The sequence below is a fragment of the Petaurus breviceps genome, unplaced genomic scaffold (genome assembly GCF_028583685.1).
Source record: "Petaurus breviceps papuanus isolate PSGF00001 unplaced genomic scaffold, PetGlider_PUasm1.0 229, whole genome shotgun sequence".
In the NCBI taxonomy this organism is placed as follows: domain Eukaryota; kingdom Metazoa; phylum Chordata; class Mammalia; order Diprotodontia; family Petauridae; genus Petaurus; species Petaurus breviceps.
Window position 1 is genome coordinate 13,911,278 of NW_027185903.1, and position 14,339 is coordinate 13,925,616.

The 14,339-nt window shown below is 40.8% G+C and overlaps 1 protein-coding gene across 2 annotated transcripts in view; it reads left to right on the forward strand.

The window, feature by feature from the left end:
* GHR (growth hormone receptor) overlaps window positions 1-14,339 on the forward strand; it is a 354,244-nt gene that overhangs the window by 81,888 nt on the left and 258,017 nt on the right. The window lies entirely within an intron of this gene.

Genomic DNA, 14,339 nt, shown 5'->3' on the forward strand with positions numbered 1-14,339 from the left:
TGAATCTACCCCAGAGTTACATCAAGTTTAAACACAGCACTTAATACCCAAATGGAGGTCTTTTCTTCATCTTGACACGAGGCAAGTTCTCAGCAATCTTAGTTCCTGGGGACACAAGGCTTAGCAAGGCCATAAGATACATTGCCAGTCCCTTCATGAATTTATCCTCTGTCTGTAGAACAGTCCTAGAACCCCTGAACACATTAGCAAAGCCCTCTCCCAGGATTTCTGTAAACATACAACAAGAAAATCCTTCTTCAGGGCTTCCGAACCAACAGAAAGGTTCCCAGACCCCTGCAACAACAGCACTGTCCTTCACCAGTGGACAGTATTCACTCTGTCTGCAGGACAGTCTCCAGACCCCTGCAACAACAGTACTGTCCCTCATCAGTGGACAGTATTCACTCTCTGTCTGCAGGACAGTCTCAGGGCTTCTTAACCAAATGCCAGGTTCCAGGACTTCTTCAACAGGACAGTCTTTCACCAGTGGACAAATCTGGCAAAATAACATCAAAACAGACAGACAAAGTACCAGCAAAACAGCCATGTCTCCTCAGTCCTTGGCAGCTCAGGGGGGCAGGTCTCAAAAGTCCAGGGCAATTCAAAGAGGCCACCAGCAATTCTCTTAGTCTCTCTCTCTCCACGAGGTGCTGCTTCCAAAAAGATCTTCCGCCTCTCTCTAGTGTCTCTCCAAATCTACATCACCAGCTCCTCCCAGTTCAGGACTTTCTTTTCACATCAACAAGCCCATCCCACAGGTGGGATTAACAAACTCTGGGTTTTAACACAATCAATTTGAAAACCAAGCCAATACAGGGGAATCTTTAATTGCCATTACTATCACAGATGGATTCTCCAAATTTGCACATCTCACATTTCTTTGGAGCCGTTTCAATTCTGCTTTGCTCATAGAGCACAGAACCTTCTCTGATGTGGGCATGCCGTGCTGAGTGGTCCTGTGCCAGTGTCTCCCATGCCACACAATCAACTCCAAAGTTCTTGAGATGTTAAGAGTGCCCTTGTATCACTTCTTCTGACCACCATGTGAGCACCCTGTGTCAGTTCTCCATAAAACAGTTTCACTTTTAATACAGAAATATGAATACATATAGCCTACATTAACAAAAGCTCTTTGTTCAATAATTTTTAAGAGTGTAAAGGAGTCCTAAGACCAGAGGACCACTATTCCAGAGGTTATAGGGAGCCCCTAGAATTTGCTCTGTAGGAAAATGACATGGTCCAATCTATAGTTTAGGAAACTCTCTTTGGCAGCTTTGGGGAGAACAGAGTCAGGTAAGGAAAGACTTGAAGCAGGGAGATCAATGAGGAAATTACAGCACAGACCAAAAGTGAGAAGGGTCTGAACTAGAATGTCAGCCACGTGAATAGAAAGAAGGGGATGGGGAGAGGTTGCCAAGGTGGAAATTACAGCTGAATCAGCATTGAAGTGATCACAGTTAAGTTTCTGATTTAACTTTCCAACAGAATAAATGATGAAAGTTTCTGCCTCTTGAAGTTTCAGTTTCAGAATGCAATAGCTTCAGTTTATGTTGAAATCATTATTTATACATGAATCATTGAAAGGCATTGAAGAGGACCCTTCCATTACAGAAAGGGCAAGATTCTATGAACTGTGGGTTTACAGTCTATTCAATGGTCTGATGCTATTAGACTATAAGAAATCTTGGGTCAAAGAATGCAGGAAGTGTTATTGCTGCTCTTAGGGAAGTATCGTGGGGACAAAGGATGGGCACCTAATAGGCACTTAATAATTTTTTGCTAATTGTTTGCTTCATTAATAGTGGCAATTATTGATGAATAATCAATATTGATTATTTTCTTAGCACTTAATGACCCATTTTTTCCCAGCAACATAGTCACTCTATGTAGAGATTATCTACCTTGTGAATTATCCATGGTGTATTTTAAATTCAGGCTGGTTAGCCTATTCCCTCAAATGATCCCATCACCATTACCATCCCTCCCCTAGATTATTTATTACTAAGGTATCTTTTTTAATAACATTTTAATTTTTCCAATTACATACAAAAACAATTTTTAGCATTTTTTTAAGTTTGAGTTTCAAATTTTGCCCCTCCTTCCCTTACCTCCTCACTCCCTGATATTATAAGCAATTTGATATAGGTTATTATAAGATAATACTAAGATGTCTTTTCTTACTAAACAGTGTGAGATCAGAAAACACAGATGCATTTTAGTGTTAGCCTAAGTCAAGCATTATAGTATAACATTTTTCTTCATTTGTGTTTTCCTCCAGGTAAACCACATAACATACTGCAGAGCTAGATTACAGAATCAGAAACACAAAGCTCAAAGGCACCTTAGACATCATGCACTTGGGGCGTCTAGGTGGTGCAGTGAATAGAGCACCAGCCCTGGAGTCTGGAGGACCTGAGTTCAAATCCGGCCTCAGACACTTAACATTTATGACTGTATGACCTTGGGCAAGTCACTTAACCCCAATTGCCCTGCCTTCCCCCCCTCCAAAAAAAAAAGAAATCATCTACTGTAGCCTCTTCCTTTAACGTGTAGAAACTGAGACCCAGAGAGTTTATGTGATTTGTACCACTAGTTAGTGCAAAACGGTGTCCAACTCCCAGTTCTCCTAATTTCACATTCAGTGCTTTGTCATCATCCATGATACTACATTTCTCTATTAGTCCAGATAATTGAATAGGCTCATAGATGTGGGGCTGGAGGGAAACTTAGAGGCTGCCTGGTCAAACCCCCTCATTTTACAGGAGAGAAAACTGAGGTTCAGTGACTTAGATGCAATCAAGCAGAACAGTAATAGTATCCTGCATTTGTATCATTCTTTTCAATAATCATAAACCTGTATTATCTCATTTGGATCCAAACATTAACCCTATAAGCTAATCAGGGTAGGTGGCAGGGGGGAACCTGAGGTCTTGAGGCCACATGTGGCCCTCTAGGTCCTTAAGTATGTCAAAGAGCCACACTTTAGGACCTGGAGGGCGACGTGTGGCCTCAAGGCCAGAGGTTCCCCACTCCTGGGGTAGATACTGTTATCTCCATTTTATAGATGAACAAATTGATGTTCAAACTGGGGCAGATAGGTGGGGGCAATGGATAGCGTGCTGGACTTAGGAAGACTTGAGTTCAAATCCTGCCTGAGACATTTACAAACTGTGTGACCCTGAGCCAATCATTTAACCTCTCTCTTTCTCTCCTAATTATTCCCTTACTGTGGGAATAATAATAGTGCCTACCACATAGGGTTATTGTGAGCATCAAATGAAATCCCATGTACAAAGTGTTTGCAAGCCTTAGAGCATTATTTAAGCACCAGCTGTCATTATTTTTTGGTAACTTGCTCAAGATTCCAGAGCAGATAGACAGCAGAACCCAGATTGTAACCTAGACTGCTGCTTTTTCTGTGTCTACACTTCAATCCTGGTTTCTGTTGATGGGAAAAAAAATGAAAATGCCTGACTTGCTACACTTTCGTAGAGGTGTGGTGCAGAAATCCCGGAGGTGTTTCGCTATGCATGGGCACAGCTCCAATTCGTGCAAGATTATGTGTAGAGAGAGCCAGCAGATGTAATTGCTAAGCCACTGTCTATGATCTTTGAAAAATCCTGGTGAAAATGGGTGGTACACCAGGCCTGATGAAAGGTAAAAGTTGTCCCAATTTTCCCCCAAAAAAAAGAAAGAAAAAAGGGTGGTATCTGCAAGCTATAGAATAGGCTTGACTTCAATTTCTCCCAGATTTGTAGAACCCTTTATAAAGGGATTACGTTGTTGTTGTTCAGTCCTCTTCGACTCTTCCTGACCTCATTTGATGTTTTCTTGGCAAAGACACTGGAGTGGTTTGCCATTTCCTTCTCCAATAAGAGTAAGGCAAACAGAGGTTAAGTGACGTGTCCAGAGTCACACAGCTAGTGAATGACTGAGACCAGATTGGAGCTCAGGTCTTCTTGACTCCAGGCCTGGCACTCTATTTTCTGCCACCTAGCTGCCAAGGAAGATTTAGGACTTCCTAATAATTAATTGTTCAAATAGGGAGTGGACTTGTGCCACCTGAGCTTTTCGAGGTGATGGCTTGTCAGGGATCTTGTAATATCAAACTCTCCTGTTCAGCTCTAGGTTGGCCTAGATGGACCCTGGGGTCTCTCCCAGCTCTGAAATGCTGAGATTCTGTGACTGTTGGTATAGATTCTGGATGTCAAAACTTTTTTAAAGGGCAAGAAAACTTTTTTTTAAAGTTTTTTTTTAATAAAGGGTGCCCTTTCTTGGGCTTCCTCTTTTATTCTGCACTGCCTACCCTGGTGCTCTTTTAACAATGGGTAGATTCCTGACAAAGCTTAATGGAGTCTTCTCCCCAGCAGCTGTTTTGAAGGACTCTGGCAGGAATCCAACTTGCAGATGCTTCTTGCCTTTTCCTTTGTGGTCTTTCTTCCCGGCACTGTCGGCTAATCCTTCTTGCTTGTTTAGATCATAATGTCACGAATCTAAAACTGTAAGGGACCCTGGATGTCATGTGGCTATCTTCTCCCCACCTCCACCCGCACTCCATTTTACTGGTGAAGAAATAAAGGCCCAGCCAGGTGAATTGATTTCTGCAAGGTCCCACAGAAGACAGAGTCAGGATTTGAATTCAGGTGCAGTGACTCTCACGTTTAGTGTTCTTCATTCTACCATGCTGCTTTTGTGTTCCCTTACTAGACATAAACAATTACATATATCCATTCTTAATATTAGGTCATGTTTATTCATTCCATAGCCAATTCTTTTTAACAACTCTTCATGACCTCATTTGAGGTTTTCTTGGCAAAGACACGAGTGGTTTGTCCTTTCCTTCTCCAGTAGATTAAGGAAAACAGAGGTTAAGTGACTTTTCCAGAGTCACACAGCTAGTGAGCAACTGTGGTCATATTTGAACTCAGGTCTTCCTGTGTCCAGGCTCAGCACTCTATCCATTGTACTAACTAGGGTTACAGAGGGAGGAAAAACAGTTTCTTCCTTTAAAGGAGCTTATGTTCTATTGTAAATTAACAATAACAATAATAAAGCTTTCTGAAAATAGAGAATTAGCTCCAAGCTCCAAGCCTCACATCAAGGTCAACAGTCCTGCCCTGTTAATTGATCTTATATTTCCCTATTTTCTCAATGATTTTGTATGTTTGAGAAAGATTATACAATCTCAGAATCTGTGAATTTTAAGGAAGCTTCCCACTCCAACCTATACCTGAATAAGAATCCCATCTCCAACAACTGGCCCTTTATCTTTGACTTGAAGCCCTACAGTTAGGTAGAACATGGACTTTCCAAGGCAGCTTATCCTATTATGGGTCAGCTCCAGTTTCCAGGAATATTGTCCTTATTCCAAATACCAGTTTGCTTCTTTGCATGTTTTACTTACCAGTCCTTGTTCAGCCTTTGGGGACCCAAGGAGAATGAATCTAATTTGTCTTCTAAGACAGAACTTCAAACACTTGATAACAGATTATGTCTTCTCCTCTGCAAACTACACATTTCCAGTTCCATTCCTTCAATTGGGTCCTTATATGGTGTGATAATTAGTACTGGAGGTAGGAAATCCTAGTGTAGAGTGAATGATAAAATGGATAACATTCAACAGCTTGGTCAAGGTTTTAGTGAGATTCTGCTGAGAGATCTCTGCTGCTGAACCTTTTTTTGGGGAAGGGGGAAGGCAGGGCAGTTGGGGTTAAGTGACTTGCCCAAGGTCACACAGCTAGTAAATGTTAAGGGTCTGAGGCCAGCTGCTGCTCCTTTCTAGATGCTATCATAGAGGTAGCTTCTGAACCAAAGTGATCTCCCAATAATGTTTTGGACTGGGTACCATGGTACCAGCTAGGTGGTGCAGTGGATAGAGTGAAGACATATTCCTGAGTTTAAATCTGGCCTCAGACACTTACTAGCTATGTGACCCTGAGCAAGTCACTTCACTCTGTTTGCCTCAGTTTCCTCATCTGTAAAATGAGCTGGGGAAGGAAATGGAAAACCACTCCAGTATCTTTGCCAAAAAAAAAAAACTCAAATGGAATCATAAAGAGTCAGACATGACTGAAATGACTCAATGGGTGCAACAAAAAGCATGGTAGAGGAAAGGCAACTTACCTTACTGCTTACCTGTTTACTAGCTATTTTGATCATGAGCCAGCCATTGCACATCTGGGCCTCAGTTTCATCATCTGTAAAACAAGGGGGTTGAAATAGATAATCTCAAAGGCAATTCCCCACTCTCTTGTCTGTGATCACTTGCTTTTAGCCTCCTAGCTTCCCTGGCTTCCTTCAAATCTCAACTAAAATCCTACCTTGTACAAGAAGGCTTTCCTAAGTGCCCCCTATGCTGGTCCATAAAGCTATGAGCTTATCTCCAAGTTTATATAAATACGTGTGTGTGTGTGTACATATATACAGAGAAAGAGACAGAAAGACACAGAGACAGAGAGAGAAAGAGAGACAGTTTGTTCATAATTATTTGCATATTATCCCTACTATTAGACTGAGCTTCCTGAGATTAGGCCTGTTTTTGTCATTCTTTGTATACCTAATGTTTAGCATAGTGCCTGGTGAAAGGTGAGTATTTAATAAATTATTGTTGCCTAGACTTGTATAAAAACAAACAGTATGACTAGATGTAATGTTTTTCTTCACATATTTTTTTGAATTGTCTCTGTACATAAAGTTTCTGGAACTCCAGCTGATCACAGAACACCAGATGTAAACTTAGAAGTGTAATCGTGGGGACACAAGGTTCTTGAAGGGTCGCCAATATTATTTAGCACTAAGTTTGTCAAGTGACATGTAGTTCTTACTGCATGCTTGTTGCTCAAGGACAAATTGCCTTCAAGGAAATTGTCAAGAAGCGTGACACGGCTGATGGGCCAGCACACGTACTGAGTGGCATCTTGACAGCAAACTCTCTACTAAGAGATAACATCCAGTGGCCAAGTGCAAGGGGCTGTCTCACGTGACCTCGATTTCTTTCTAGGTCGCCCTGTGCTTGGTTTCTTCCCTCACCCAGAGTAACAGAAGGACTCTTCCCTAATTTTGCCTCATTTTGTTTTTCCTGTCAACACTATAGAACTGTGAGAGCTTTGGAGACACTCACTTTGGCAGCACGGGCACCAGAACTCAGGATCTTAAGAGGAATTAGGTTTTCAGCACTACTAGTAAGAGCTCCCATTTTTCTAGCACGAAAGCTTGAAAGAGTTTTGCAAACATCTCACAGCAATCCTGGGAGAAAGTGCTATTATTTTACAGATAAGGAAATTGAAGTTCAGAAAGATTTGATGACTTTCTAGGGTCACACAACAAGTAAGTGTCTGAAGTGAGATTTGAACCCAGCTCTTCCTGACTCAGAGTTCAGCCCTGTGCCTCCTCTATCAGATTTCCTCTCTAGGGCAGAGCTGTGCTAAAGAAACATTCTCTTAAGCCATTAGGATAACTCCTCACATGTCATTTTCTCAATGTTATCCATGGTCACTTTGCTCAAAACTTATGTCTTGGTCTGTGCTCACCCCATAGATTCATGGAATTTTAGACTGAGAGATGGAAAAAACTTCAGTGATTGTCTAATCCAGGGGTGGGGCATCTGCAGCCTCAAGGCCACATGTGGTCCTCTAGGTTCTCAAGTGTGGTCCTTTAACTGAATCCAAACTTCACAGAGCAAATACTGTTAATAAAAGAATTTGTTCTGTAAAACTGGGACTCAGTCAAAAGGCTTCATCTAAAGACCTGTCTAGTCCAGCTTTCATTTTTTTGATACGGAAACTGAGGTTCAGAGAAACAGTTTAAATCACACTGATGGTGGCAAAGTTAGAACCAGAATCCATGGTTCATGACTCCTAGTCCTGCCCTGTATGGCCTTTTACTGTGGACACTCCATACTATCCTATTCCCACCTCTTCCTTCTCTCTCTAGATTTCTTCTTTAACAAATTTTGATGTGTTTTCTCCTTCATATTTCTTCAGGTCAACAAGCATTTATTAAGTGCCTACTGAAGCAGCTAGGTAGTGCATTGTATAAACCACTGGCCTTGGTGTCAGAAAGACCCAAGTTCAGAGATGGCCTCAAATGCTACCTGTGTGATGTTGCTATTGAATCGTTTCAGTTGTGTCTGACTCTTCATGACCCCATTTGAAGTTTTCTGAGCAAAGATATGGAGTGGTTTGCCATTTCCTTCAATTCATTTTACAGTTGAGGAAACTGAGGCAAATAAGTTTAAGTGACTTGCCCAGGATCACACAGTTAGTGTCTGAGGCCAGATTTGAACCCAGGAAGATAAGTCTTCCTGACTTCAAGCACAGCACTCTACCCACTGCACCACCTAGCTGGGTACCATGGTACCCAGTCCATAGAATACCCGTGACCATTTTGGGTGCTATAGGGAACTATAGAAAAAGTGCTGTAGAAGAAGTAGTAGGAAGTCCCTGCTCTCATACATAAGCATACCCACCTTGAGACAATGAACAAGTAAATGATAATCATCACTACCTAACTTCCAAGGGAATGATCAGCAGGAGAGACAGTATCTCAGACTACATCATGAAGAAAGCGGTAGATATGGGTTGGCTAAGAAAAAAACAGGAATAAATTAGAAATGAGAGACGGGGACAGAAGGGAGGGAGACGTCTCTGGAGCAAAGCACCGAATGTAGAAATGACTTCGCTCAGGCTTTCATTGAAACCAGCTTCATTCACCTTTTTGTCCTTTTTTTTTCTTTTCCTTCTTCCTGTGCCCCATTTAAAGAATGTGCTTGTGATAACTTCAGTCCTTTGCAGTGTGGGCTTACTTTGTGAACTAGCATAGAAGGTCAGTCTACAACCAAAAGTGGTTGACCCTTCCCATGTTCATAGGATAGAAGGTTTGGGCACTGTGTTCTACCATTGCGTTAATACTTTTTCTTTACTTCTCCCTCCTCCCCTACTTTCCATGTAAAGAGGAAAAGCCTGACTTATCAGTATTTTCCATTCCTCCTCCCTTAATAAATTACCTTGGCCTACATGCAGAGTGCTCATTGACTGTATGGCAGATTTCTCATTCCCGTGTACTTGAAATAAAGCCTTATTTACCTTAACCTTTTGTGCAATGTACTTGCATTCACTGCTTTTCCTTCCTTGTCATTATTTGCATTTGTTCTGTAGCATTTCCAAACTCACAGTTCATTCCATGGGGCAAATGCTGCTTCTAACACTGATGAACCTGGATCAGGTTGTGCCCCTCCTTTGTCCCTCACTCCCCTACCTGGAGATACTTTTTTGGTCTTGCAGTTGGTTTTTCATCTTTTTGTTAATATTAGTTCCAGCTTTTTATACCATGGTATATATCATTGGATGAGAATCTGATCTCTTACTCAGTGGATTTTCATCCCTTTTCATTTCAGTAATTCAGTTCAATAAACCTTTAGCATGTAATACATGCCAGGCATTGTGCACAAAGATTTCATTCAACCTTCCTATATCTTTTTTTAAAAAGGAAAAAGCCTGAGATAGAAATGGCCTTAAAGAGTTGCTCATTAGATGGAGACATCTTGAAATTTTACAATCTCTTTGTTGACCATATCTGAAATAAATCATCTGATCAAAAGGGATCAGATATCTAAGGTGTCCATAGAGGTTAGGAGATACATAAACTTGCATTCCCACTAGTTTCCATTGAAGTGTGTGCATGTGTGTGCATGTGCATGTGTACGTGTGTGTGTGTGTGTGTGTGTTTAGTCTAAATACTGTCAGAGAGCTGTTTCTGTTTAAGGGAATTACTCTTCTACCATATGTTTTCCTAAGAATTAATACAGATTTGTTTCTGTCTCTGATTTGTGGAACCCAAAGAGACTTCCCTATTTCTCCCTCATTTTGCTTTAACTACAAGCTTCCAGATATAATGCATGGTCTATAATACTAATGCTCTCAATGTCCCCATTGTGAAAGGCACCTCCTATCCTGTCATGCCCTAGCCTGCTACATTCCCTCCTCCTTCTGCCTGCTCACCCCTGCAGGGGACCTCTTCTGCATTCCCAGAGCAGTGTTTACTCAGTACAAGTTTGTGCCAGTTGACACAGAGTCAAGAAACTTCTTACACAGAGGCCTGTTCTGTAGAGACTGGTGGAATAGGCTATACTTTAAAGGATCTCTTGCACAATTTCCCCACGAAAATGAAGACTTAAGAAGGGAATGCAGCTGTAAAGGACCTTTTTCTTCCTTGTCCCATCTACCATGTGAATTAGTTAGGGTGATAACAGGTGAGCAGGTAAGGATGCTGGAAGTCATATGTCACAGTCCTTTGCTTTCTTGCCTCTAGTACTAGCAATAGCCTAGAAGGAATCTCTGGGTTTGGGTTTTGTGGTTTTTTTTAAGTAGTAAAGTTGCTGTACAGGTACTCCGTGGTTGTCCTCCATGTCTAGCTTTTTCCAAATTCTGACTACTGACCCTGGGCTGTAACACATAAAAGACCAGTATCTCTTATTTAAGATAACTTGGTCCAATGGCCTCCATAGTTAAGTGACTTGGACCTTAAACTTGTGTTTTCTCAGCAAGCTCCATTAAACATGATGCTAAAGGGACTTTACATGTAATGCCATGAGAATGCAATCATTATTCAGCTGTGGTACCCTCAAGGTCCGGTTCAAAGTCTGTACTGCATAGAGTCACTCAACTATTTGGCAGTATCTATTATAATCACCTCTATCTCCCTTCCCATCCTTTCCTCTCCTGTCTGTCTCCTGTTTCCCCGCGAACACATATAAATGCAGTTACCTTTTTACCTTCAGTTATGACAGCTTAATATATATAATCCATCCTTCAAGAAGTCATAATTCCTTTGACCAATCACAGCCCTCCTCTGTCTTAGGAGACAGTTCTCAGGGTTTTATGCACCCCTGTTACCATCCAGGGCCAGCTTTCTGGAGAGGAACCTTTCTGATCCTGAGCTAGGCTGATCCTCCAAAAACAGATAAAGTTCATCGTTGTTGAGTCTGCCTGAGTCACCTCAGCACCAGGATGAAGTATCAGACATTATATATGTCCCTCCTCCATCATTAATGATTTTCCCAGCTATGCAAGTACTGAAGAAATCACAAATCTCTAAAGCATTGATAATATATGTACATATATATGCATATACATATATATATGAAAAATTTTTATTTCAGAAGCTGACACAGTTGAAGGTAAGAAGAATATATATTTACATATAATATCCAATACTTCATCAAATAAATAACATCAGTTTACACTGATATATGTGTATATATGATATGCATACATGTATATATATAATACACATGTATGTGTACTAATTATACATATATATCTATTATATATTTCTTTTGCTTTTTGGAGGGGGGAAGGTGGGGCAATTGGGGTTAAGTGACTTGCCCAAGGTCACACGGCTAGTAAGTGTTAAGTGTCTGAGGCTGGATTTGAACTGAGGTCCTCCTGACTCCAGGGCCGGTGCTCTATTCACTGCGCCACCTAGCTTCCCCCTATTATTTTATATTTATCCTGAAGATAGCTTGCTCTGTATATATTTGTGAGCATGTTCTCTCCCTATTAGATTATGAACTCCTTGAGGGTCTGGACTATCTTTTGCCTCTCTTTATATCTCAGGTAACTTAGCACAGTTCCAGGCACATATTAGATACTTAATAAATGTTGATTCATTGATTGATATGTAAAATGCTTCACATCACTTATATCATGCTTTGGATGGCTGAGCAAAGAATCCAAATATAAACTCTGTATAAAAGCGAATAAATATTGATACCACTGAAAAATATCACATCAGTATTTGTTTTGGCCTACCTCTAGAACTCTTAAATAAGGTGACTATGATTGGCAAAATGCCACCTACCTAAACACATGTAACCCTTTAGTGATATCTAAAACCAAAATGTAAGTAAGCTTTTCAAAAAGGATTTATAAAATGGCAAGTTACCGATGATTTATTGGTAAGCCTTTTTTTTTAAATCAAAGATTCCAGTCAAGGATAACTGTGACACATTCAGACTCTGAAAACTTTAATAAGTATTAAAATTACTTCCCTGGTCATCATTGGCTATTTTATTTATAGGATCTCAGAGTTGGAAGGGACTGCAAAAGTTATGAGTTCCACCTCTGTCTGAGTAAGAACCCTGTGTATGTTAGCCTTAGGAAGTAGTCATGTGGCCTCAAGGTCTCCAGGAATGGTGAATATACTACCTTCCAAGGTGTCTCATCCAACTTTTGGATAGCTCTCAACTGGTAGGAAGTTGGGTTTTTTTTCCCTTATCTAGTTGAAATCTACTTCCCTACAATTTCCACTTATTGCTTCTAGATCTGCCCTACAGTGCCAAGTAAAACAAGTTTAATGTGACGGCCTTTCAAATACTTGAAGACAGCTTTCACTTCCCCCTTCTGTCTTCTCTGCTTCCTCCAGTCTAAACATTCCCAGTACTTTCAAACAATCCTTATGTGACACGCTTCCAGGCCCCTGGCTGTACTACATTCCTTCCTTTTGGATGTGTCCATTCAGCTTGGCGCTGTCCTTCTTGAAATGTGGCCTCTATAACAGAACTTAATGATGGCCCATTTATTGCAGAAGAGACCTGTCATATCCCTTTGACTAAAGTTTGCCTTTGGCTACTGAATCATATTGTTTTCTGGCCAGATTTTTCTGTATTCTGTATTTCTATAATTACTTTTTGAACCCATATGCAGAATTTTAAATTTTCACCTTATCAAATGCTATTTTATTCCATCTTGTTGAGATATTTTGAGTCCCAATTCTGTCTTTGGTCATGTTAACTGTACTTTCCAGATTTTCCATGTCATCTCTAAATTTAAGCATTCCATGTATGCCATAAATCAAAATAAAAAATCATTTCACTAGAAGCTTCCCCATAGGTTAGCCTATATTTTGTTCTGTTCACAAACTCCATATTTATTTCCTGTATCAGAATTAGTGGTCAGTAGCATTATACATGCATTGGATGTACTGTCTATCCTTGTGGACTCTGCCTTTGATTGGCTAATTCCTCCCAGAACTTGCATTTTAAGGACCAAGCCATGTCTTCCTCTCTAGACTGCACTCCTGTGTCTCCTGGACTTTCTTTCCAGTTGGTCCTGTCTTCATATTCCCCCACCCTTCTCAGATTCCTCTTGGGTACTTTCTTCCCCCAGTAGAATGTCAGCTCCTTCAAAGAAGGTCTTTCTGCTTGCTTTTGTCTTTCCATGACTTAGCCCAGTGCATGGAAGATAGTACGTCCTTAATAAATGCTTGTTGACTTAGCATCTTCCCACTACAATATTATTTGTTTTTACCTCCTCAGACCTTCACCCCCAACAGATGCCCTCTGAGGGCTTTCTATTTCCCTCTTGTATCTGGTATTTTTCCTCAAAGGTATCTGTTTCTTGATATGCAATACCATTTTGCCATTCCTTTTATCTCATCTTTTCCTTTTAAGTAAAGTGTGTCCTCCCATTGCCATATTCTAGTCAGAACTTGTATCCCACCACAGCTCAGGGATACCTATGAGATTGAATTTACCCACTTGCATTGAGATCTTCACGTCACTTATCTCTGTTTGGCTGTAGACAGAGCATATACAACTTCAATGTTTTGGCATTGAAAGAAGTAAAGTTTGACAAAATTTGACAGAGCCTTCAAATCCGTTGTTTATAGGAACAGTTCTATGTTAATGGACAGATTGCTACATACAAGTGATAACTTTTCTTAATTACTTAGCTATGTGATTCTTTGTTGGTAACCATATTCACTTTCTTCTGCCTGTTTTGAGATTCCTGAGCTCTTTGCTTTTTGCTATAGAATTATTTGGTGGCTTTCTTCTTATTGTGGTGTGCGTTTGGGGTATAGTCCACCATCTCCGTGGGACAACTATGTGATGTAGTGAACAGAGTGCCAGACCTCGAGTCAAGGAGACTCATCTTCCTGAGTTCAAATCCAGCCTCAGACACTTATTAGTTGTGTGACCCTGGGCAAGTCACTCAGCCCTGTTTGCCTAAGTTCCTGTAGCAGCAAGGACCCCAAGCGTCCTCAGGGTTGCTGCCCACACAGGTTCTTGGATCTGCTTTGTTAAAGGAAAGCAACTCAAAATGGGTTAACAAGCTTACTTTAATCAGTCAGATATGTATCGTTTATCTAGTTCAGGGGAAAAAGGTCAGCACCCCGAACTTCAAAGTATACAGACAGAATTATCAAGTCAGAGAAACAGATCAAGTAGACAGATTTCCAAACTGTCCAACCATTACATCCATACCCAATCAACATCTGGGTTTTTTCAAAGCCGGGGGGCTCAGGACAACGGCTTCCCAGAATCCATATCAAATCACAGA